The 27844-nt window shown below is 36.7% G+C and overlaps 1 long non-coding RNA gene across 1 annotated transcript; it reads left to right on the forward strand.

The window, feature by feature from the left end:
• Positions 1-104: 104 nt before the first annotated feature.
• On the forward strand, positions 105-27844 carry LOC121668515. Its single transcript, XR_006017418.1, has 3 exons — positions 105-116; positions 5607-5610; positions 27765-27844. It is a non-coding gene; the product is annotated as an uncharacterized LOC121668515 (long non-coding RNA).

A 27844-nucleotide genomic window follows, 5' to 3' on the forward strand; every position in this document is an offset into this window, starting at 1 on the left:
ATACTATCCCCTTTATCTTACCTCAAGTTCCTGTCACAGTCCAAATTCCAATTAGATGGCTTATTTGGAGAGGGGTGGACTTCAGTGGTCACAAATGAACAGCTGCTTTGCAGCTTGTTATAGTGGGCAAAAGTCGTCTGATGATTTTAGAAATGTTTAAGTCATTAAGCATTCGTCTCTCACAGAACATAGTAAAGGAAACATAGTTACAGAACTGTGGTCTTTCATCCAGATACCACTATGCACAATTTAACAATATCTTATAAATCCAAGAGGTGAAGAAGATTTCTTTTGTATGAGGACTATGGCTGGTATGGTGTTGTTATGACTTAACAGGAGATTTTTTTTAGACTCTCTGGCAATTCTCAATGCCTCAGAAATATTTGTGATTTTGATTTAGTATGTTGGAAAGAACAAGAAGTGTTTTCTAGCTGACTGAAATGTTAAAAGGAATTTAAGCAAATCAGGATTATGTCAGTCTCATTAAAATGTTAATTTCAAAGTCAGATTAATTGTAATATTTTAGATTTTTGTGCTATATTTGTTTAGAGACAGTCTCTTCCCCTACCAGACTATAACCAAGGCAAATTTTCTTTGAAAATATATTTGAAATATATATATATACCCATATATATATATATATATTTCCATAGTTTATAGCAGACAGATTTGGGGGCGGGAGGAGAGAATAGGGAATATGTAACTGTGACTGCAGCAGCAAGAAATTCTTATTAATGGAGAAAGCAGCATTTAGAAGGAAGTACACAGTTAATTTGTACAACACATATTCAAAATAATTTTGAGGAATGATATAGTATATTATTTCTTCTTCTTTTAATAACCTAAATGGACTTTTGGCATTTGGTTTTTCAGGGGGTTTGGGTGGGTTCAATTTATTTTTATTTTTTTCCCTTGAGCAGGTAGCCAATAGTCTGAGTAGTTTCCATTGTTAAGAAAAATTGCTAATGATACTTAGTTATTTAATGTACAGTTCTGTTGATTTTCACAGGCAAGTCAAATGGCCTTATAATGCCAGAGGAATCAATTTGCACATTCTCAGTTTTCTAACCAGCCTTTTCAGTTAGTACAAGCACTAGTCCACAGTTGTTTTGGTTCCTATCAATCTTTCGTTTCTTCTGACTCCCTGTTGCCTTTGGCATCCTTTCACATACAAACACACACCATTATACAGGTAAAATACAAGTGCTAGAGCCCCCACATATTTCAGACAGTTCCAATGAACTTATTCTGAATTTCTCAGGTGTTTTATTGAACTTTGGTTTGAGACAGTGACTTCAATTTTTTCAGCCACTATCCACCTGCATGTTGCTCTAAATGCTTCCTCCATTTAACCAGGCTGACAAGCAGATTCACTGATACCAGGGAGATAAGTCTGCTCATTTAACAAAGGCAAGAGGACCTGCAGCTTTCACTTTCTCCACTATTGCCAGTGTCGGTTTCTAGTACTATAAAATGTTGACATGTAGGCACTGGGGCTACGCTCATTAATACTGCTCAAGGAAGTACAGCATCTGTGCTTGTCATACAGAAGGATAGAGCCTTGGGCTTCTTACTCATCATTGCCATTTGGAGCAAGTGTCTTGTAGCTGTACACAGGAACTATCCCTCTTCAGTGAAACATGGTACAAACGTAATTGAAATGGGAAAAGAAGAGAAGTAGAAAGGAAATATTTACTGTTCTCTAACATTTCTTTATGAGCAAAGCAAATCTACCTTCCAGCTTTCTCTATCTAAGAGGTTTGGAAGGATCTTTGTCTTTACTGTGGCTACAAATATTTGCATAAAATATTATGTGATTCTTCCACAGCTGAAAAGAACAGTTATATTGATAAATAACATTTAAATCACATATGCTGGAAGGTGGAGGTATTTATCTTATTTGAAAAACAATATTTTAATTTAAAAATGTATCATATGTATGTTCACAGTCTGAAGTTACCCTGCAGGTAAATGGACGAACCACAAGTTATGCTTTAAACCACAGATAGTGGTACAAATTCTGTATCCAGAGTTCAAGGTTGTTTCTTTCTGAAGTCTCAGGTAGTGTATCTATGCTGTTTCCCATTGGGTGTCCATGCTACTATTTTGGCAGTGGGTCACCTCACTCTGTGAGGTGGAGCCACAGGTGACCACGTTGGATGCAGCTGGTTCCAGCCAATTCCAGCCATCTCTGCAGCAGACCCACCACAGGACAAAGCTGAACACATCAGCAAAAAATATAGGGCAAAACTGTGCAACAATGTGAGAGGAAGAGGAAAAAGGATGAGAAACAGCCCTGAAGGCACCAAGATGAGAGTACAAGGAGAGGCAGTGGTGCTCCAGGTGCCAGAGCAGAGACTCCCCTGCAGCTTGTGGAGGAGACCACAACAGAGCAGGTTATCTCCCTGCAGACAATGGAGACGACCATGCCAAAGTGGGTGGCTATTTCTGGAAAAATCTGTATGTCATGAAGAGCCCTGGAACAGGTTCTCCTGACAGGAACTGCTGCTGGTAGAAAGCACACTCTGCATCAGGTCCTGGAGGACTGCAGCCTGCGGAGAGGACTGAGGCTGGAGCAGTTCTTAAAAGTGGCCAATGGGAAAGAATCACATTGGAGGAGGGGAAAAGTTTGAGGAGGAAGGAGCATCAGGATGTTTTAATGGATTCACTGCAATCTCCTACTTCCCACCCCCAATGCACTTCTCAGGGTGAGGGGAGATGGATGAGTTAGGAATGAAGGAATGACATCGTCTGGAAAAAAAAGTGGAGTCGGAGGTATTTTGGTTTTTGTCTTTATTTTTCAATATCCAAATCTATTTTAATTGAAAATGAATGAAATTAATTTTCCCCAAGTCAAGTCTGTTTTTCCTGTGATGGTAATTGATAAATGATCTCCTTCTCTTTATCTAGACCCACAAGCTCTTTCCTTTTTCCCCCTGTGCTGTTGAGAAAAGAAGCTGGGTGGGCATCTGGCATCAAGATAAGGTCAACTCACCTTGCTGAAAGTTAAGTATCTGAGCTGTTGCTCCTCTCACTGGGCTTCACTTTGTAAACAGTGGATGGAAGTAGGCACCTTTAGAAGGAAATGCATCTGATCTGTCTAAGAGTGAGCCAAAGCAAGTGTTACCCTGATTAGAAAGAGATCCAGGAGTGACTGGTTCAGTCTTAGATGCCAAGATTTTACACATCTTATTTTCTATCTGTACCTCAGTCTTTTAAGTTCTGGATACCAGCTTTGATGTGCTGTCAGAGAATACAAAGTCTTTAGATTTTAGACTTTACCGGCTTTGTCTCCTGTAATAATCATTAGCAAGAGAATAGTTGCTTTTCTTTCTTTTGCATTTAATTTTCACACAACTTTTGACTTTTTTTCTCCTTCCTTTTTTTTTTTTCCTTATTTTCCTTTTATGCCAGAACAAAGAGGATCAAAATTACAGTCAGAGATCTTTAGAAAAGTATTTATAAAATATTAAGGATTATATTGTGTTATATATATCTTTTGTCCGTATGGGCATTTCTCCACTCTCCTTAATCCTAGTATCCTTCTCATCAGTATCCAAAGGGAAAAAAGCATTTTTGACCCATTTTTTAGAAATTCTTTATTCTTTTTGGCCGTTTATCAACACTATTATCATACAATAATTGACCAGTGACAAGAATCTCATTTCTCAGTGGTGTTGATGCCTTAGGTTTTAAATTTTATATTTTTCAAATCCTGTACTGCCTACTGTGTGTAACTCTGAAGTTTCAGGTGGCCTGTGAGCTGCTGTTCTCTCATGTTGGTTAGACATAACAAGGCTCTCTAGGTTTGCTCTTCAAGGACACCAGGCCACAAAATGTGTAAACTAAATCCTCTAAAGGGAGGGCAAACTTGGGGTAATTACATAATGAGCTGAGGTTATAATTGGAGAATTAACCCTGATATGCAAATGGACCACACTTATAAAAGTGTGAAGAACCCGTGCCCCAGGGTCCATCTTGGGTGTAGGCTTTTGACTGCCCAGGGTGTACCTTTGAAGGCCCTTCAAATAAATGCCTACTTTTATTCTCTTAATTTTGTCTAGCCTCTGTGTTTTAGGTGGCCACCTCAAGGTATCAGTCTAATGTAATCTGTAAATTACATTACTGATCTTTACTCACTGCATCTGACATACTTCGCATTTTGACTGGTTAGTCATACAGCCTCTCTTTTGAGATTTAGATTGCCAAAAATGTAACAGAGAACTAGAATGGCTTCCTGCCAATCGAATTACAGAATACTGAAAAGGTCAGAGTTACACAGTATATTACTGTCTTTCAGAGATTATACTGGGTATTAAAATTCTCTGATGTTTCATTTCACTGACAAAGATTGTAATAAGAACAGGAAAAAGCACAGGATGGATCAGGGTTTGTGACCACAGTGTTTATGAGGGTGACAAAGGAAAAACAAACAAACAAAACCCAAGAAAACCTGACCCCTTCTCATTATATTGTGATTTCTAATCTGTGGGGTTCTTCTGGTTAGAAAATCCAAATAAAATTCCTCAGATCAGAATTGTCTGGGCAGCTCTGAGTTAGAACAGTAATTCTGTCTCAGAAGTAGAATGTGAAAGGAATCATGAGAGAAAATTAACAGATTGAAATCATAAGTAAATTTCATCAGACAATTTCCTCCTGTAATTTACTGTGTGTTCTGAAACATTCAAAGTGGATGTTCTAGCTACCACTTCACAGCAGGGTGAAATCAAATCTCAAAACCCCTTCCACACTGGGTGAGTAGCAAAGTAGCATGTCAGGAAATTTGTCAATCCTGGCCTCAGGGACCCATATTGAAATCAATTTTTAAGTTCATTACTATTTTACTGTTTGGGACTTTTCCCAAACATACTGTAGTTTGTGCCTCAATCATCACACACAAATAGTACCACAGCTTGACATTTTAACTTGAGAATGGTTTATTACCTTATTTCCCAACTGAAAATGGTTACATAAAGGAATGGATAAGTTGCTTTTAATTTCTTTTGGAACATATGTTTATGATTATGTTATGGAACAGTTTGTCTCCAGCTTTTCCTCCTCATCTCAGATAAGTGGAAGTAACAGAAAAAGTAATAGAGGTTTAGGTCGTCTTTTCATACAGCCAACTTTTTCTATAGGAAAAAATTACTTAGCTGGAACAGATCATCTAGGCTTAAAACATGACCATAATAGTTAAAAAGAAAGTCAAGGCAAATAAAAAAAAAAAAAAAAGAAAGGATGGGAAGAAAGTAATAAAGAGTGGCAACATAGGAAAAAATAAGATGTTTACAAGAAATAACAAGCAGAGTATGAACCCTGAAGAGTTAAATACCAAAACTGTCCCTCCAGAAAGTAGTTCTTCAGAGTTGGTGCCCTGTATCAGAAAATAAGTTTTTAAAAGGAAGTAGAAGTTATATTGAGGCTTTTTAAAAATTTATTTGCTTACTTTCATTATTGCAATCTGTCCTGCAGAAATACTGTTGCATAATATAGTCCTTCATCTGGTGTCTCACTGCATTGTGAGTATATTTTAGAAATATCTTCATGTAAGCAAAAATGTACCCAATGTAGGAACCAGAACAGAATTGTCCCTCAATCCACCAAAGTGCAGTGAATGCTATAATAGACATAGGTAAACTCACATAACATCTAAAGCTGTATGGCAAAGATTAGGAGAACTAAGCCAGCTTTATATTTTATTTTCTTGAAATTCCATGTATTTGTGTGAAAATCAGTTTCTAAGTGTAGAATGCAATGGTTTTTGGTAGCTTTTATTAGTACTGTGGTGGCAAGTATATTCATGTTTTTTAATTCCACAGGTGTTACTGTGATGGTAGTCACAGACTTGCCTGTATTTGAAGCTTTGATAACTGTCAAGAAAATCTGTTCTGCTTCCTGTAGTATGCATGTTAATTGTAGAGTCTGGGCTTTCTTTCCCTAATAATTTCATTAGAAATGCTGCAACTTAAAATAGAATTTTTAATAAAAAAGGGATTTATCCTTTCTGACAATTCCCTCCCCAAATTTATGGTCTTCAAACCATTGGTAACATTGAAGTAGAAATTATAATTTCAGATAGATAAAAAAATAATAACCATTTTGGGAAGAGAATAACACAGCATTTGGCCAAATTTTACTTTTGGAACAAATTTCATTAAGTGATTATAAAGTTTTTTTCAAGAGATTTGAGAATTCAGACCAAGTCCAAGACCAAGTTTAGTACTTCGATAAACAATGTGATAACATTTTGAACTAAACATACAAGTTCTAACAATGTGCAGATTTTACAACCTATTTTCATTGTGCTAACATTCATTGCCAATAAAAGTGACATCACTCCCATCCCTGAGTAGGAGTAATTTTAAAATTAATTTTATTGCATTGCAGATAAACTTTTCAGTGTTTAGTACAGAAAGATTAATGGTAATGCATAGGCAAAACACTGGCAACACAGAGGACTTTTTACTGAAAGTTAATATATCTTAAACTTTTCTGTCTCATTAATTCCTTTCCTCCCTGTCCCTCTATTTTAGAAAAATTACTGAACATACCCAAATTACAGAAGCACCCATACATTTGGTTTTCAAGACACCTTGAGAAGGGGAAGTGTTATGTTCATTAAATATAAAAGGTAGTCAGTATTAAAAAATATTTTCCTCTAAGAGTCTTCAAGAGTAAAAAGGAGATACAAAGGAAACTAAATTTTCCTGGTATGTAACTCCTCCTCTAAACTATAAACAAAGCCAATACCACTATATTCATAAAGTATCTGAGTGTCTAGGGAAGGTGTTGTATGCAACTGTTGTGGTTTAACCTCAGTCAGCAGCTAAGTCCCATACAGCCACTCACCCACTCTCCCCAGTGGGATCAGGGAAAAAATCAAAAGATTAAAGGTGAGAAAACTGACAGTCAGTCTGATAGCCTTTCTCAGTTCCCCTTCTTCAGAGCGTCAATCACATCTGAAAAAACAGAAGTGAAAAAAGACTACTACCCAGATAAACAAAAAAAAAAAATCGAAGGAAAGTGTTGGTTTTTGTTGCCTAGATTTATTAATATAATAATTCGCTTCATGCTAGAAGCTTGCACAACTGATTGCTCATTTAATGACATTAAGTCTTGTCTCAAAACTGCACTAATGACTCTGATCTATGCATAAAATTAAAATCGTGTGTTGCAAATGCTGTGAATGGGTACCTGGTGCATTGTTTGAAATAGACATTTGTAGTTTGCATGGGTTGTTCTTTATAAGGCAGTAAGTCAGCATCTTAAAGTTTAAAGTGTAAATTTAATGTTTTTCAAAAATAAAACCAAAACAAAACAATCAACACCATTTTGCAAAGTAGGTTGTTATTGGGCATTAAAAAACAGTGCTGGACTCTAAATTCTGCTGAGGCGAATCTGTGAGTCCTATGATAAATCAAATATCGTAGAGTAAAATGCCAAAAGATACAAAATGTGACCTACAGTAAAAGCTAGGATTAGCATTCTCAAGTGACAATGTGTACTAATGAAACAACCCATCTAATTTTTAATATTCTGTCTGATGCACAATTAGAACTCTCTACAAGCTAGTCTGGTAGCTAATTTTTCTCATAATTTAAATTTGAAAGTCCTATTATTGAGCTGAATTTGCTTAGCTTCAATTTTAGACACTGTAAATTCTTAAGCTTCTGTGGGCAGAGCATATTACTAAATTTTATGTTTATAATGAGAGATCTAGACTGGGTTTCATCTAAATAGAGTTTAACAATGATACTCAGTTGGAGGTGAAGAACTTTATGTGTGAATATGTAGGAGTTTGTAAGTGAGGCAGATTTCAAAAAAACGTTTGTTTTAGGCAGTGAAGTCAACAGCACTTGGAGGTCTTTCTCACTGGATGGACAATAGACTGAGCAAAATTGTTCTGCTGGCTCTTTTGACTGTACTCTACAGGTCTCTACTGACAACAGCCAAGTTTTAGACGTTCACTGCAGAAGTACTCACTAGTTTTAGGTATCTTAATTCGTGTCTGAATTATAATTTTGCTGAATATCTTTTTTTCTACTGAATGCTGGTAACTCAAATAATTTTCTGAAATCTGAAAAAAATGGTATGTCTATCCTCTGTTATTAAATGTGTCCAATAAGAACATGTAGATGTCCAAAAGATTCAAATCTCTGTTTAAGCTTAAGCACTTCTCTGTTTCCTTTAAATTCTAAGAATGATAAAAGTTAAGCAGATGGTTAAGTTCTGTGCTGAACTGAGGTCATTGCTTGTACTTCAGAACATATGTGGACTCATGATAAAATGGACTGACAGCTAAATGACTGCAACTTCTGTGTATATGTTGTCTCCTGCTTTTGTTTAATCTGCCTTTGTACTTTTCAGATCTCAAGGATTGCCAATAGCATCTGCTCTGCCGTCTGCATCTTGTATAGAAATCTGAAATATGCCTGTTAATAAGCTTCCACACATTAACTGATTAACACATAGAAGTTCATGAACCTTTTAAAAGAGACACAGAATCACTGTGAAGTTCAAAACCAACACTGATGAATGACCTTAAACTCTAATTACGTTACTTTCTCTGTCCTAAATAGTTATATGACAGTACTTTCTACTTCCTTGATTGAGAGAAGGAAGTGACAGTTGGAGAGACTACAAGGTCAGGAAGGAAAAGGAGAAAGATTTGTTTATTTGCTAGTTTAATTAAGAAATGGATTTTATTTTTTTTTTTCTGAAGGTTGTGGTGCAGTCAGGCTGCATTTATGAGAAGAAAGAACTGCTGCCAAGGTCCTGCTTGTTGCAACCTATATTATAAACATGGGTGAAAGCCAAATTATGCTTACACAAGAAAGGGTGCAAGGATAGAGGTAGAACTGATTCTCTTCTCCGTATTCGTTATTGAGATAGAGAAAACAAGTCAAACATTTATTTCAGTAATTGCCATATATCATAAAGGAGACAAGAAACCCTTCATGTTGCTCTGACTAAACAATAGATGGTCCAGATTTAAATGGATGTAGATGATTTTATATTTCAACACTGATGCAGCAATGAGATTATGTATGAATTAAATATGTATATACCTATATAAAAATCCCTAAAACAATACAAAAATAATATGCTAGATTTGTTAAATTCTCAAAAATATTTATAAATAGGGAATTATCACTTACTGAATGTTATTCCTAGATGGATCCCAGAATTTCCTTTGATTCTAGCTATTTCTTTTATATAAATGTTAGAATCACTAGTAAAATATTCAGCTGGTCCAATGCCTGGGGACTGATAAATATTAAACATGAAACCAAATGGTGCCAGGCATAGATTTATAAATCAACAAATAATACATATTTTACTGTGGGCACATATAATTCACTTATCTAAGTACAAATACTATGGGACATTTCAGAATGTGAAGATTTTTAAAGGGTGTGGGGATAATAGCAGATAATCTGCTGGACATTTTCTTCTTAAAACCTCTTCCTCAGCTACAAAGACAGGCATCTTCCTGAGTGAATGAAAAGCAAGATCTTACAGGATTGGGAACAGCAACAAATTCAAGAGGTCCAAATAGTGATGCTCTCGTGTTTGGCCTTAAATACCCCTTGGCCTTCCTGGGCCCTTCTCCCAGGTGGGACTTCTGGTCATTTGGCCACTCAGGAGCTGGGTATGGGGAGTGTGGAGCACTGCCTCCAGTATGCCATGATTGGCAGCTCTACTGGATTGGGATACAGGCTCTAGGGGTAGGGGTTGTGGGGCAGGGTACTGCCTCACAAGGGCAAGGCCTGACCTGCCCCTTCCAGCACACACATGCATCTCAAAATGTCTCAAGTCATCAACCTTTCCAGTCTCTCACACTAGTGAATCAGAAATTTTCAGGCTACCAAAGGCACTACTGCTTTTAATTTTTTTCTTTTCCCCAGGAGAGACAGAATATCTTTCACTATTTTATCACCATCAATGTTCTGTCAATGGCAATATCCACTTTTATCTACTAATGATATAGAGGGTTTTTAGTTGGAGAACAGAGGATAGGTCTTCTATCATTGAACAGCTGAGTCCATCAGAGAGCTCTGAAGATCTCATAGTCCAGCCCATATTTGACCAAAGATCAGGTTTGAATGGGCTATAAATGAAGTCTTGCAGAAAGATCAGTTGAGTCAGTTCCTCCTTGGAGCATTGGGCCTGCAGTTGAGGACCTTCCCCATGGCTCAGGTTACCTAAGGTATTACCTAAGGCAATTCCTTGAGGTTGAAAACCCTTGTCTTGCTGGGTGAGTGGATTCTGGAGAACCTAAAACCTGTAGAAATCGTAAATCAGTTGAGTAGTGTCAACTCTATCTGAGGTCACAAGTCTGTATTCAAATGTTGGCAGGGCTTTAATTGATCTTGATTTATCTGGTTTAACTGATTTGTAAAATAAATCTCATTTCAATATGTTATTTTTCTCAGTTTTATGAGGACCAGAGCCTGCAAATATAAGACTCCTTCTAACCATCTGTACCAATGTACCTGAAACAAATAACGATGGGGATTTTCAAATGTCCTAAGTTTCAGGCACTTGTTGTATATTTTTGACTTTCAAATTCTGCCTTGAAATAATTTAAATGTATTTACAATGAATTTTAACTTAATGAAGAATTTCTGATCAGGATGGGGAAAAAATTAAAACACCATCATTAGTTTGAAAATTATGGATGTCAACAAAGACAAATTTTTAATGTTCATATTTAATATTGCACTGAGCCTGATTATTTCTGCCTGGGCTTATTCATCTCATTTACATCAATGAGTGCAGATGCATATTTGAATGAGTTTAATAAAATTCCTGTTGCATTACTGCACCACTTTTCTGTTACACTCCTGTGCTGAGAAATGTGAGTAATTGGAGCATGTATTGGGGAATATATACCAGGGATGTATTTTGGGCCCGTATCATGAAATGTGATTTCTCTTGCACACCAGAGGCACTCTCAAAGCAAGAACAAGAAATATGTAATGCTGTGTCAGAGCTTCAGAACAAAATATTGCTATTAGCATACTTGATTTCCAGTATGTTTATTCTTCCCAAAGTTTTAGCACTACTGCATTCTATCCATATGTGCCTTCAGTACTAAAACCAAAATCTCTTATTTTGTCTTTTTTTTCTTACAGTCACCTTTTATTAACCATTAAGATGATCTTAAATCTCATTTAAGAAATACCCCTCTTGATACTGATCAAGGAAAAGCTCTTGTGGATAAGTGTTTGTGTATTTCAATGACTGTTTCCTTTTCATTTATTGTGGACTGGTAGATAATGTAAATTTTATGCTAAACTGGGATTCACAGACAACATTCTTGTATGAAATTATCTTCTTATAATGAAATTATCATAATCAATAGTTTTTTGAACTATATCTCAGGCAGAGAGCTCTTTCAATCAATTAATGTATTTTTTCAACTGCTGAAAGCTATATAATGTCTTTTACTCATTCAAAAAGAGCAAAGAAAAGAGGAAACTGGCAACCATCTTCTGTGTCTTCCTATGTTAGAAGTCCTAGTCCATATTCAGAGGCAGCTTTTTTAATGTATCTAACAGAACTTTTTTTCTTGGAAAAAAAAATGAAAAAAAGGAAAGAACTGAATATTTTGTTTCACTAAAAATTAAATCTGTTTCACTGGGTTTGTGTTGACCTAGTTATAGGAATCATACATTTCCATCACTGCTTTTAGAAGGTTTCAATTTGAGTTTTTCACTGGGGCAAGTGTTAAGAGCTGGTTATTAAAATGTTTAGAGAGATGCCTTTGCCTGAATTAAGGTGCAAATGATACCATATGCCAAAGTCAATAGTATGGATGTTATGTACCAGGAAATCAGAGAGAGAGAGAAGAAGAGAGAGAAAGTGTGGTAGATTAAGTAGAAAATATCACCACGCTGTGGATCCCAAGGGCGTCCTGTTGATCCTCTCCATCTGGTCTTCCTGGGCCAGGTAGGAATGCCGAATGCCCAGGTACCTCCCCTGGGATGTGGGGGAAGTTTGACACTGTCTCTTGCAGACAGAGTCTAACAGACTCTAGATCTGTTGCATCACTTTGCATCATGTGCAATGCTGTGACGCAAAACCTCAGGAATGAGTCTGGGGAGCACTTTGGGGGTCTTTGATGGTTTATGACACCCCCTAAGCTGCCTCTCACATGAATGTCCCATAGATGTGGCCTTCTTGGGGTGAGGGGCTTTACAGCTGAGCCAGTTTTTGTGAGGGAGGATGGGTGTTCTATACCTCTGATGAGAGGTTACGCCACACACCCCAAAACTCCCCACCTTCCTCCTTGGTTGGGGAGGAGCGTGTGTAAACCTGGCCTCAGCAGAAGAATCTGTGGGCTATGGCCTCCCCCACCCCCAACCCAGCCACAGATGATTTTCAGAACTGGGTTTGGCTTTCGTGTGAATGCATTCTTCTCCCTCAGCTTTGTTTATTTCTCCCTAGACCTGAGATAATTGGACAATAGTGTCACCTTTATCTTATCTCAAGTTCCCTTAGGTGTCTCAACTCACAGTCCAAAGTTCCAGTCAAACATATTCAGGCAGTGTTGGGCTTTGGTGGTCGAAGCTTGTTTATACAGTTTTGCCATAATGGGCAAAACTCCCTCCTAACAATGTTTAAGCCATTGACCATAACATTTCGGTCTCTGACAGCAAGTAACTGCCCCAAACTAACTACAGTCTTTGGTTTCTCCACTTTTGCTTACTACATGAATATTTAAATATTACAGACTAAATTAAACTCTTTAACAAGAGGGATTGAGAGAATCCCTTCTCAAAAGAGTGATATGCAGATGCACAGCACTCTTCAAAGAAGTGGCATAAATTCCTTCAAATCCCTTCAGACACTAGAGAAAAGTAAAAGTTTTCCACAACCTAGATATGGATGCAAACCATTGTGCTGATGACTCAAGAGGAAACCGTGGTGTTCTTACTATGTTTTTTCTTACATTAATTAAACTACTTTCCTGCTACCACCATTTTCCTAGAAAGAAAAAAAAAATTGTTATCTGAACTTATATAAGGTAACTATTTATCTGAAATCGACAGATTTTTTTTGAAAAACATTAATCCTTTAATTTAAAATCATTAATATTTTCACACTGTGATTTTAAATTTAAAGAAAAATATTTCTTTAGATTTGACTCAAGAAGGAGAGAAGATTAGAACACAAAAAAAAGAAATCATCTAGAGTTGAGAATTCTGTTCTTTGAATTTTTTTCCAGGCAGCCAGGATTACAATCAGCTGAAGAGCAAAAGAGTGAAGCAACTTAAACTATTGTTATCTACTGCTAAATTTTTTGGAGATGAAAGCTGGCTTATGTACACCCAAGACTTTCATGGATTTGAAAATAAACCAGAACACTTCATTAATCACTACCGTAGGGTCATGGTTAAAGTGCAGCTTGGATAACCACATTTGGCTAACACTCTCAATATCATCAGATAGATTTTTCTTTTGTCACTTCCTATCTCATATTGCAGTTTATAATGATAATATCTTGTGGTTATGTTTTGTTTTGATTAATAGGGGAGGATAAGAATCTGAGAAAGTTACTTCTTTTCTGCTGGTTTTGTTTGTTTTTTTGAGTGGGGGGGGATACTAATTATAGTTATCCATTTTTAAAAAAAAAAGATATTCCTAAATGGAATCTAATGAATTAGAAGTTAACAAAATCTCTCATCAAGTTCTGATCTACTAAGGACTGACTGACATTAGGTGTGGAATAGGCCCTAAGTGTCTCATAAGTCATGCATAAACAGAATTTATTTTTCATTACTATTTTGGGATCTGGTTGTTATTGTTGGAGTTTTTTATACCTTTAAACTGGATTATACATTTCAATAAAGCAAAAATGAGATATAAGAACAACTGAAAAAAAGTAATTTCTGGTAAGCCTGGTAATCAGGAAATGCATATAAATCTTTTCAGAATTGTTTTAACTGAACGTGTAATAAAAATACAAAACGTTCTTACAGAATCTAAACTACACTTACTTCTGCTGCATGCAACTTAACTGTCAGAATTTGACTCTCTTATTGTGTTACAGATGAATTAGAATGATCTGGGTATCTTTACTCATTTCCTTAAAAAGTGTTCTTTTTTTCTAAGAGTTAAAAAAAGTTTAAAAACTTTAACACAAAAAGAAAATTGTCAGGATTACAATCAGTTAGAGAATAAAAAAACCTGAACACCACCACCCCCCCCCTCCAAAATTATATGACTAAAAAAGGTTAAAATTCTGCTCTTTAGAAAGGTATGTGGAGAACAATATTTAATTCCCTTGCAAATGTGTTGTGAAGATAGAACTTCTCTTTGAGTATTTCAAAATGAAGTCCAGTGGTATAAACCAGCTTATAGTGAAGGTCAGCACATATGTTTTCACCTTGATTTATATTTAATTACAATCTTATTCAGCTGCCAAATCACTATGACTTCTTTGGTTGATTGCAATGGGATTAGGATAGGAATCTAAATAATTCAATTTTTTAGAAGTATGTTTCAAAATCTAATGGTACATTGTTTTGGATATTAGAGCAGAGGGCCTGGGAAAACCAAAACCAAACAATTAAAAAAAAATTTAAAAAAAACCCTTGTAGCCTATATAGTATCTTAAACAGTTAATTCATGGTCTGACTCATTGTTTAAAATGTCTTTTTTTTATTACAAGTCCACATTTATTCACTTTCTATCAACTGAAATCAGTTATAGAGCAATACAAACATTTCCCTTTGTCCTCTTAGTGCACAGGTAAAAATTCCATTGAGTACAAAAGCAATAAGACCTACAAGAGGAAGCCAGTAAGTTCAGTAAATTTTAAAATGGCCATTTTAAATGCATCATTTTGCTTCTTCATACAGGTTGAGACTGTTTCTTTTAGCACGGTTTGGTATGGTTTGTCTAGGTTAGGAGAAAGAAATCTTGATTGCAGGGTTTCCTCAAGTTTCTGACAGAAAGACTAATTTTTATTTCTAATAAAATTCTGTATCCAGAAAGGCATTGCATATTTTTGCTGATAGTAAATGGCAAATACATTGTAGGCTCACAATTTGTAAACAGAGACTGACAATTGCAAGGAACATACAGTTGCCCCAAGATCAAGTTATTATTTTGGCAAATCCATATAGGTGTAGTTTTCTATCTGCAAAAGCTAAGACTTGATGCAAAGATAAATATATTCTCTTATTTTCTCTGTTGCTGTCAAAACTGAGTTGCAGTTACTATATTCAACTCTACATGTTCAGAATAAGAACAGCCCTCTTCCTGGGTATGTTTTGCCAACATAAGAACTTTGAAATATCCTTCCTTAATCTGTAGAGAGTCGTGTGTCAATTATTATTATTAAAATTCCTAACATAAGCCAAGTGTTTGTTACCTACAAAATATTTAAATTACATGTCATAAAATTTAGGCTTCTTGGAGCCATTTGACTTAATATAGTCAGCATTACCACCATTTATTTTTTTCTTAACAAAATTTAAATTTATAAACTGAGATTCTGAATTTTCTTTTTATCCTATGCTAAAACATCAACAACTATCTGAAGAGCACATTTATGACTTCTTTTGCAATTAACGAGAAGATCTTTTTTTTTCCAGTGGAGAGAAGGATCAAACTCTTTGTTATTTTCCATTTTTATGTGTTTTTTCCCCGGATGCTTCCTTAAAGAAGGCTGTAGGGAATTTCACCCTATAGCTAAGATAGCAGCTGTTGCCAGCTCTTGGTTTCCATCACTGCAAATTAAATAGTGTTGGTCTTACTTTCTTATAAGCTCTTACTTGATTCATAAATTATTCTGTCACTAACGCCTAATACGCCCATTCTATTATTGTAATTTGGGACAATGATGACTGTCCTTGTCAAATCAAATAATTATAGGGATAGTAGCAAGCAAGATCTGAGTGAAAACCAATGATAAAAATTAATATTAGTGTATAATTTTTGCAAGGTCACTAAGTATTTACTTTCTTCATCCCTACTAATATCATTTTCTGTTTTTCCACATCTCTGTGATTGCATAGGCAGATACATTTCTCTTTGTGGAAATAATCCAGGTATCTCCTGATATGTGAATGTCTTAGGGCAGTTTAATGCTTTGTAAAACTTATTAGCCATCATGTACTGCTAATAATTTAGTATACTACCAGAACCAAGCCCATTAGTCTCATAGCATAAGAATTTATCTCTTGTGCTAATGGCAAAATCCATATGTAGGTTTTATCTTGAGCTACTGTTATGTTTCAGTATTCAAGTTTGTAATCTGAATTATTTTTCTTCCTGACTGTAACACCATGAATTAAATATATGATAATAGATGACTCCACAGTGAATACATAATAATCTGGTACAGTTGCACTACACAATTTAAGATGAATAGCAAGAGAGTCTCAGAAATATTCATTCAACACCATATCACACCTTATCTCTTAATAATGCAAAAAAGGTTAGCACTTAACTTTGCTTTCATCCTCAGGCTTCTATAGGTGCTCTTAAGATAAAAAGACTAAATAATTGTTCTATTTTTGAGGATCCATCAGGGTAGGGGTTGCTGGAATGGGAGGTTATGAATGAGACTGAGAGGTCTTTTTCACTGGGAGATGTGAATTTTCTCATGAGAAGGCTTTAAAATGTGAAACTTTCAAGGGGTTTCCTCAGCACTATATATTTTATTCATTCTGTTACACACAAAAGATGAAAACACAGATGCAGTCAGATGCTGAATTAAATTTCATCAATATTTGTATTTTACCCCTACATTAGAAATACAAAATTCCCACACTATAAAGGTGTTCTTAGTTATCTTTATAATAAACTATCACGGTGTCCTGCAGTGGTAGGGAGGAGAAGAGACATCCAACAGGCAGGCATTGTGGAGCAAGATTCCCCTATTTAATTATTTTATAACTATTTTATAGACTAGTTTCTTCATAGTCTAATTGGTCAAAGGATCAGCCATCCCTTGGGTCAAAATATTGTCAAAATATTTTTCTACTGTACTATAAACAAAGGTTTGCAAAGTCACAGGTGTTCATAGTTTCTAGAACTCTAATATCTTCAGTGAGAGATAAAAATATCTCACGGGACTGGAAAAAGGAAGAGAAATTCTTGCTAGCAGCATATTTGCATCCACAATAAACAAATATAGAGTATAGTAGTATGTCACCAGGCTACCACATTACTTATTATAGAACTACATGCAACAATTACATTTAATTAATGGGAGTAATCCAAACTCCCGTCAGGACAGGGAGATTGTCTTCTTTCAATAGTTACTTGTATGATTAGTTACCTCTGCATAATTTGCAGTTACCATTATACTTAGAGCTGTTTGAAAAGGCTTTAAGAATATAATCCTTTCTTGTTTATTTGGTTTTTAAAGAATTGCTCCATTGTCATATTAAAAGAATGGTATTATGAATTTTAGACTGAGCCATGAACCTTACGTAATTTTTTCAGGAGGGATTTGTTTTTTGGTTTTCTGTACATGCACTTAAGGTCATGATTAATCAATATAATTTATTCTGTTTGAGGAAAGGTATATTGCTACACAGCACCATGATGAGTTTAAACTGTTAAGAAAACAAACACACAATGAACAACAAAAATGAGTTGTCTGTGCTGCTACCAAAATCAATTTCAATAACAATCACATTATAACAGTATGCTTGTAATACAGTAAAAAGGTCAGCACAATTTCTTGCCTAGTTAGCAATGTAACTTTCAAGCTTCTCTGGGCAGGAGTTGTGATCACAGTGTCTAGCAAAGTCATTTTTCCAGAGACCTTGTGTTTGTCACATAATTCTCCAGAGCTGAACAGTTTGTCTCTAGCATTCTTAACTTTACAGCCTGCTTTCTTTTCTGTCTTGATTTCTTTTAGCAAAACTGATGATAACTGCATACTTCTTGTCATTAGGAACTGACATTGCAGAGCAGTAATAAAAAATGGCTGATTTTCATGCTACTATTTTTAAACATTCTACCCTTAAACCCTTTGCAGTTTTGTCACTATAAGCAGAAAATGCTATTGCTCTATGGTCGCACCATCCCAAAAACCCCAGAATGTCCTTTGAACAGTCAGAAAAAAGGTATGTGGAATGTAATTAGGTAACATGCTCATTGATTATGAGCTGATATCTCTATTATGCTATAGAAGTCTGGGTAAAAGTGGAATAAGTAAGTTAACTCCCAAATAATCACTTCCTCTACAAATGGAAAGGATCATCAGTATGATACAGAACGTGCTTGCTAATGCAAGTATGTTCTATTTTGCCCTGAGATATATGAGTAAGAGCAGCTCTTACCTACAGAACAAAAGATTTCATTTTTCCATATTCATTTAGGGTAATGTGTGAGTTTTCTTCTGATTTAATTTTTGTTATCACTAGCAGATTTTCACCCAGTTAAAGTTTTCAGTTAAGCACCGGAAGAACATCTGAATTCTGAGAGGTTTTCTGTTACCCATTAAAATCAATTTTCCACTGATTTCAGAGAAAACAGAGCAGGTCTCTAATTCATTAATGCAATAGCGAGAATGAGTGTGGATGAAACTTGAAATTTATTTAGAAAATGCTACTTTTTATGATCAAATTTCACAACTTTATGATGATGTTTCACAAATAAGAACGGGTGAGAATGTTGTACCATTATGTCTGTTAAATTTACTGCTCATTCTTATTTTAGAGTAGTAGTTTTTATTCAGTTAGCTTATTTTTTCTTTTTAATTATGTGCCACGCATTACATATAAAACCTCTATTCTTTCCACAGGGTGTAGCCTCCACTCATTGCCTACTAGTCATAGTAGCCAGCGCTTCCATGAGAAACTGACATACACAATGTCAAAATCTCCATTGTACATCAAAATTTTTATCCCAAAGGAATACCAAACATTTAAAAAGAACTCCCAGAAGAAATATTCTTACTTCTTTTGCTAAATATATTCAAATAAATTCTATTAAGGAAAAACAAAACCTTCAAAAGAAGACTCATGGAAGGGAAAAAAGGAATTTAAAAGAGTGAAAGGAAAACAAGATATGAGAGGAAATAAACAGTATGTAAGAAATGCCCCATATGCTTAAAAATACTTGAATTTCTAACTTTTTTTACCAGTTTGGTAGCATATATCACAGTAATTTGCAGTAGAAACTATGGTCTTGAGCAAGTCACAAACTTTTTAATTTTTTTACATGTTTTACTTATTTAAAAGAATATTGCAAAGTTACAAAATATTTATGAAAGGAAAAACAGTTTCATTTCTTGGTTTCTGGAAAATTGGTCCTTGATTTTGTCCCACTGCTCTATGATTTGCAATTAAAAGTCATGTTAGTGAATCCAGGACTTTTTATTACACCTCTGTTTCACTTATTTTCTTCCTTTCCTGCAATCTTTTACCATCTCCTGCTGTTTTGGAGAGAAAACTATCAGTTCTCCTGCCTATTTGCCTTTCTATTACCTCTATTTGATTGTGTTATATTGCCTTCAATTGCTTTTGCCACTTGGGGTCTAAAGAGAGGAAAACTGTCTCCAAGATGATATTTCAAAAACAATTTAGCCAGCCGTCATGCATTGTTTTCTGAAGTAGCAGCACAATCAGCAGATGATACAATAACACCAGTGGGTTCTCAGATGTGATGTGTCCCATGCCAACAATATTTCTTAGTTAAAACCCTGCTGTTTCCCTTAAACATATCACTCTATTAGAATTTTCTTATGCTTTGTAACCTGAAAATAAAAAAGAAAATTGTTTCCCAAAGACTTTTCATTCTATCCAATGACCAGTTCCTGCCTATACCTACACAGTGCTTGCACAGTAAGTTCCCAATCTGACCAAGTACATCTACAGCCTTTACAATATTTATGATGGAGAGTACAACATTGACTAGAGACAAAATAAGTGGCCCTCAGCTTAATCAATTTTTAGGTACAGTTTCCCTGGAAATTTTTTCAAGAACTTATTCTCTATTTTCCCATAAAAATTAGTTCTGTGTCATTTATATGAGGTAGGTTTTTCTACTCTAACCAAAACAAACAAACAAAAATCATTAAACTTTCTGACCAGACCCTAAACCTCTGAAAAAGGCCCAGGCTGGCAACAGAGTTGGGTTTGCCAAAAAGTTGCTTTGCTGTCCTTGGGATGGGTTCAGAAATGAAAAGTTCCTGGACACCAGTGGTGTACAGGAGCAGAGCCCCGCACACCTGTGACTTAAGGGCCAGTCTTCTTAGCACCACCTGGTGCTCTTCAAGTTTGGGTCATTATTACCGCAGGCCTGGTTCCTACGGTATATCACCATGTCCTGCAGCTGTAGGGAGGAGGAGGAGGAGAAGATCCAGCAGGCAGGAATTGTGCAGCAAGATTGATTTATTTAATTATTTTACAAACTCTTTTATAGACTTTTTTCTCCATAGTCTAATTGGACAAAGGACCAGCCACCCCTTGGGGGTGATTGGCCAAAATCCTAAAACATCCATTATCAAAATATTTTCTACTATACCATAAACAAGACTTTCCAAGGTTGCAGGTGGCTTGGTTGTTTACATTCCCTGCTACCTCTTCTGTGAGAGAGAAAAGTCTCTCACCGACTTAGAAAAATAACAAGAAGATCCTCACTAACAGCATTTTTGTACCTACAGGTCATCTTGGAATTTTTTGGAAGTTAAGAGTGCACAGATTCAATATGCTAAGTCTAGGTAAAAGGTTCGTGAAATACAGGAATTTGGTAAGAGAAAAATAAACAGCTTTTTTAGAGGTCAGTAGATTCTTCCTCAAACCTTAGGCTGACACTGTTTAAGATCAGACCCCCACTGGCTTTTGCATTGCACTATTTTTCTGAGAAAGTGGAATTTAAAATTATAGTGTTAAACAATCAAGGCACAGCTCTTGCTGCATGCACATGTAGTCTTAAAAATCAGATAGATTATTCTGTGTAAGGAGAGACTGATTTGCAGAAATATATTTTAACTACCAAAACTACTAGCATTTGAAAATATTAGGTACCTTAAGGAGGTGTGAAGTAGCTTTTTTTGTGTACAGTGTAAATAAAACCTGTCCCTCCTAAAGAATTCAAGGAATGCATTTTTCCTGCAGCTCTTTCAATCTCCTTCCAGAACAGGCTTCTTCCTTCACATGTGCATGAAGAATGTAGCAGGACAAGGAAAACTGGAAGGTACATATGCCCTCTTCAAAGGTTTGGGGTTTTTTCCTGTATTTTTTCAGTGTTAGGGGTCCGATTTTCCCTCTCTATCTACTTAGTAAGTCCTGTACTTCTGTGTGATAAGTAGATGTATGTGCTCAAATATACAGGGAATGCATAAAATTATACAGATGGTGTCACATTTTTTGGATCTGTGATTTCAGAGTGTCTTCATCTCTCTGGAATGATTTTATTGAGCTGAAAATCTTACTGAGTTCTTTATTGTAGTAATAGCAAATTTTTTATTTGGATTCCATTGAAACTTGATGTATTTCATAAGCAAGATAAAACTAAGTATCCTGAGCAGGTCATTTGACATAGGACTCTGGATACACAGTATTTCTGAAGGTCAGCAGTGGCTGACGCGGTACATTCTGTCCATGTCACTGACTGGACCACAAATCCTTGTCACAACACAGTTATTTCAGTGTGTTCTGGTTATTAATTTTTCCATTGGCAAATTTTTTAACATGTCACTGAAGAAAAGATTCAGAATGTATCAGTAAGCATTACCAGGTTTGTGAGAGAAAATTGGCTTCCTGGCTGCAGCTGAACTGCTTTTCCTTCATGTCACACAAGATGAATATCCTCATGGGTTCTAGGGATCCCCAGGACATGGGCCTTTTCTTCTTCTCCCAAACTCTGGAAGTCAAACAAGGGTTGTGGAAAGCTACCATCAGCAACCAGGTCAAAAGTAATTTGAAATTCAAAAGGTCTAAATGTTCAAATGCAAAGCTGAGACGTGATTCATACAAGGAGTAGAGGAACTGGTTGTGGGTAGAGGAGCAACACAGGGTATAAGACTTAGTCCGGCTGCAGCAAAGGCAGGAAGTCCAGCCAGGTTAAGCTCAGAAAAGAAAGTGTTATAGAGTAGAAAGGGTGTCATACAGCAAAGAGCACTCTTCATACATTAGTATGATTTCAAATATGTTGACTTTCTGGGTGATCAGAATAAATAAAATTAGAATAAATTGGAAATATTGACAAATACGGTTTGATTTTCAGGAAGAGGCAAATGGAAAAAGAAATAAACAGAACTGTCTTAACTCATATTCATAATTTATTGTAACTACTGCCATTGATTTGGGATACAGATTAGGCTGTTTGCTCCACATTAACAAATTAGTGTAAGGTGTTCTTTTTGATGTAAATTTTTCTGTTTGAGTGTCCTGTGGTATACAGTCATGAGTGCTTGCAAGGCATTCGATGTCATGTTCAAAAGTCGCTCATTTGTGCACCTCCAGAGCACTCCCCAGCAAAACAGACCCAAAGAGTTCCAGCAACTGGCTCCCTCATAAGTTGTGCATGCCCAGAAGCACCACCTCATACAAGATCCATTCAATCTAAACACACAATGTGGAAATTAGGTCTTGGAGAGATAATGGATCATGGCTAATATAATCATCATTTCCTCTTTGCACTCCATGAGTAGGTAATAGAAAGTGATTTCATATAACCACAGGATGGTTGATGTTGGATAGAACTTCTAAGGGTTATCTGCTCAAGTACAGCTACATAGAACCAGCTGACCAGGACCAAGTGCAGACAACTTTTGGGTATCTCCAAGGAGGGAGACTCCACAACATCCCTGGGCAACCTGTGCCAGTGTTCAGTCACCCTGAAAGTGAAGAAGTGTTTCTTCATATTCAGAGGTAACATCCTGTTTGCAGTTTGTGCTTGTTGGCTCTTGTCCTGTCACTGGACACCACTGAAAAGAGACTGCCGCCGTCCTCTTTGCATCCTTCCTTCAGGTATTTGCACACATTAATAAGATTTCCCCCTCAGCCTTCTCTCCCCCAGGCTCAACAGTCCCTATGCTTTCAGCCTTTCCTCAAAGGAGAGATGCACCAGATCCTTAATCATAGGATCATGGAATCATAGAATATCCAGTGTTGGAAGGGACTGACAAGGATCATATAAGTCCAACTCCTGGCTGTTCATAGGACCACACCAAGAGTCACACCATGTACCTGAGAGCATTGTCCAAACACTTCTTAAACTGTCAGACTTGGTGCTGTGACTACTTACCTGAGGAGTCTGTTCCAGTGCCCAGCCACCCTCTGAGTGCAGAAACTTTTTATAATATCTAACCTAAACCTCCCCTGACACAGTTTCAGGCCATTCCCTTGGATCCTGTCACTGGTCACCACAAAGAAGTGTCTGCCCCTCCTCTTTTCCTCACAAGAAACCTGTACTCTACCTCAGTCTCCTCTTCTCCAGGTTGAGCAGACCAAATGATCTCAATCACTTACCCTCAAGACCATCTTTGTTGCTCTACTTTGGACTCTCTCTAATAGTTTAATATCTTTCTCATATTGTGGTGCCAAAAACTGCACACAATATTCAAGGTGGTGCCACCCCAGTGCAGAGCAGAGAGGGACAATCCCCTCCCGTGCCCAGCTGGTGATGCTGTGCCTGATGCCCCCCAGGACACTCTTGGCCCTCCTGGCTGCCAGGGCACTGCTGACTCACATTCAACTTGCCATTGACCAGAACCCCCAGATTCCTTTCCAAGGGCCTCTCATTCCCCAGTCTGAACGTCCATACAGAGTTGCCCCTTTCCAGGTGCAGGATCCAGCACTTTGTTAAACTTCATACAGTTAATGATTGCCTAGGCCATTCTTGTGGCCTTTTTCTGGACTGTCTCCAATGTGGCCTTATCTCTCTTGTGCTGAAGATCTCAGACCTGGATAAAGTACTTTTAGTGTGGCCTCACCAGCACTGAGTCGAGGTGAAGGATCACCTCCCTCAACCTCCTGGCAATCCTGAGTGTGATGCAACCATTTGCCTTTGCAGCAGGGGTGTATTGTTGGTTCATTTCTACCATAAGCATAACATAGCCTTTTATACATATGTGTTCAGGTTAGGGGAAAATATTAAGAAGTCATTTTGCATCCAGAATCTAGTTATGGCTGTATCTCAACTTCAACCCAGCTGATAACATTAACTATGTAAACAGCTAACGTCTCCTACAAGAAAAATGTCTGAATTCAATAAAAGCCAAATCAAACAAAAATCCCTGAAGAAATTAACTGGAAGTGAAAAATACCAGTGCTTCATTAGCAAAGAATTACAGTTTCTAGATGTGTACCACAAAAGTTCAGTTCATTAAAATGCAGGTTTCTGAAAACAAACACAATCAAATCTGAAAAGTATTGGTGCCTAGTTGTGTCATTTCCAGTAAATGCCCCTAACACAATAAGCAGTATATACACAGCTTCTGTCTTTGAAGTGTGCTGAAAAGGAATGTGCCTACACTTGCCCTGAAGTCAAATTCTGAGGGTGAATTTAGACCATACAATGGAACACAATGTAGTTTCCAAGGCTTGTAAAGATGAGAGCCAGTATAGCTGCATAAGCACTGCAGTCTGGAGAGATAAGATTTATTATTTTTTGTGCAGGATTGTGTGAATGAAGCTATATTTCTTCCAGACTGAATCTGGCTTGTATCCAGACATTTCAAGCCCACCGTACCATGCAGAACTTTGTAGGGTCACACTAGTGAGTATAAAGGCCCCACAGACATCCCCTTAGTTTAATCTACACAGATACAAAAAATCATTCCTCTCCAAGTTACTTTTATTTCTTAAATCTACTTATCCTCATAATTTGCAACTTTTCTTTTCTCAAGCTGAAAGGCTTGAGATACCACCTACTAAACTTCACTGAACTAAAGATATATTTTGGTCTTTGAAATTATAACAAATGCACCATGCAAAAATGTCTCAATATTTATTATGTTATATATACAATTTCTTGCAGAGAACCAGCATAACATTGTCTTGAATTGTACAGCCATCAAAATATGAGGTTGAAATTTCCAAAATTTTGAATTCTTACTTAAGTAAAGACATCAGAATAAGTTCAAAGTAGAGGTCTAACAGTAATTAATTTGTTTACTCTGCAGCTATCACTGGGTATATTGTGTTCTCTGTGAAACTGTGAGGCCAATAAAGCTAAATATAACAGTATGACTGATAGTATCTTTATTTCATACCTTTTGTATAAAGATATGGAACAGTGAATCTGTGATATTGTGAGCAAAGTAGCAAGGGTCTGCTACAAAGCAGTCCTAAGTCTGCGAATTTATAGAAACTGTTAGCATATTTCGCAAGCTATCAAGAATTCAAAAATATGCATGTTGGTGTTTCAGTTTAATTATATTTGCAACCATTATAAATATTTAAGATAACTTCAGTAGTCTATTATAAGTAAGGATTTTCACTTAGGCTTACTGAAGACTTATGGCAATATGCAAAATAATGGACATTTAGTTTTTAACTACTGCTAAAACAGAATATATTAATATTCTTTCAAAACAAAAGAAGCTCTCATTATTATATGCATATAACATTTGTTTCTACAATCTATCACAAAGAAGAGGTATGAAAATATTCCTTCAGGAAACATAGTAAAGGAAGGAAAAAAATTCCATTCAAATTCAAAGTTTAAATGCAAAGTAAAGTCACATGATGCATAGATAAGGTAACAACACAGGGGAATGACTGCACAAATCACAGGCATAGTTGGGAAGGTCTGGTTGAAGCAGAGACATCTGGAAGCTGACTACATCCATCTTACTTTATTTGGTAGTCAGGTTGCTTCTTGCTGCATGGAAAAAAAAATCTTGCCTTACATTCTCGAAGACCAGTGACAGCATTTGGAGAGCCTTTGATTTATTAAAGCCAAGGGTTGCCGGAGACATTCTCCTTCAGACAGTACCTTCAGCAGGGAGCTCTCAAGGAGTATGCAGTTCTCAACATTCTGCAGAGTGACTGACAGTAGATCCATATTCCTTCCTACCTCTGGCCATATCCTTGCAGAGCACAGTGCATACGTTCAAGGGAACAATGATGTCCTCATTTCCTCCACAGGCTGTAGCTGACTGATGGATCGTATCTATCTGTGCATGTTCTGCATGTCTCCACCTACCATATCTTATTTACTTTCATTAATAAATTAGAAAAGGCAGCTCAGCCCTGTCATATCCATGCTTCACAGTAAGGGTTCTGAGAGAGCCTGGAGAGCACAGTCACTTCACTGGAAGAGACATTATTAGAAATGAATCCCCAAATGTGGTATCTGTTTTGGCTCTTAAAGGCTAAGGAAAACAAGATCACCATAACCTGTGACTGCCTTTGCCTATTTGTTAGCTTTCTGTGATTCATATTATTCAGCGAATAAATTGAATTTTGGTAAGAGAGTTGGTATTTCTTTCTGTCATGCATATTCCCAGCTCTAAGCTAGATAGAATTATTCTTTGAATCTTGAATAGCTAAAATGTTCATATATATTTTATGTATATTTCTCTATTGAAATTATTCACTAAAAAAAAAATTGAAATTAAAATAATCATTACTTTGTATAATTTTTTTTCCCCACTTAGAATGGTTTGTGCTTGTTTGTTTCCTGACAATTTTAAGTAAATAGAGTTCAGATGACTGCATTCCTGAAACTGAAGTCTTTTAGGTTCCATCATCCAGCATTTATGAGACATAAACATTTTAACAATTACCATTTAACTGCAACCTAATCATATGGGCTCTAATAAACTCTCACATAACTTAGATTCATACTGCTTTCATAAAGCTACCTAGATTTTTATGTTTCCTGTAGCAAACCAGTAGTATAACTCATATCAAAGACCTGGGAGCCCATACAGTAATCAAGACTAAATACTAACAAGTCCCAGTTGAAGTGGGATAATCAGGTGTAGTGGTTTGGCCCAAAATACTCATTACTGTTTATCTTCTGTGAGATAAGAATTAGGAGAAATGCAAAGCAGGCATTGAAAGAATATAAAGAAGTTTATTAACAGACCTAAAAGAGGGGGGAAAAAAATTATACCATACCTTCAGAACTCTCCTCCTCCCCCCACCTTCCTCCCTTCTCCCACTGACAATGTAAAAAGACAACCCTTAAGATGTTCAGTCTGTTTACCACTTCCATAATAACCTTGTTCAGTCCATTTAGAAAGAGAAGTCTCTTCTTGCTCATGCTATGAAAACATTATCACAACGAGACAGCCACCCACTTCCAAATATTGTTCAGTCCATTTAGGAAGAGGAGTCTCTCTGCCTGCGTGTGAGTCCTTTCCCCCGACTTGCAGCTTTTCCCGCAACTGCTTTCGAGGGTCCACTCTTGAAGTTTTTTGGGGTACAATTTTAAGGTTGAGCCATTTAGAAACAAGAACAGAGGCCCTCCTCCTTCCCTGGGAGCAAAGGGTCTCCCTCATCTTCATCGTTAGGACTATCTCTGGGAGCATCTCTAGGAACTGAGGTTTTCTCCTTTCCCATTTGGAGCAAAAGTCCTCATCACTTCCATCAAACTTCCATCAAAGTTCAAACTTCTCATGAAATTACAGCTGCGTCAGCATCTGCCTATCTCAGCGCAGGTGCTTTTGCTCACGAGCTGAACACTCCACCCCCCATATCTTCATGAAATTACAACGGGATACTCTGATATATCATGGCTTCGCAACAGAATTTCAGCTTTAAGCATCTCCTCTTTCTCTTCCCTCAGGTTTCCAGCTCTTCACAGCACTAAAAGGGTTAATCTCACCTCAGCCTTGCATCTGGAATTTTGCTTATCACAGTAGAGAGGGGGGAGAACCGAGCTGCTCCGGCTGCCCACGGCAAGGCAGTGG

This window comes from Corvus kubaryi, unplaced genomic scaffold, assembly GCF_017639235.1.
Source record: "Corvus kubaryi isolate FWS band 111438036 unplaced genomic scaffold, C.kubaryi_AGA036_p1.0 37385, whole genome shotgun sequence".
In the NCBI taxonomy this organism is placed as follows: Eukaryota; Metazoa; Chordata; class Aves; order Passeriformes; family Corvidae; genus Corvus; species Corvus kubaryi.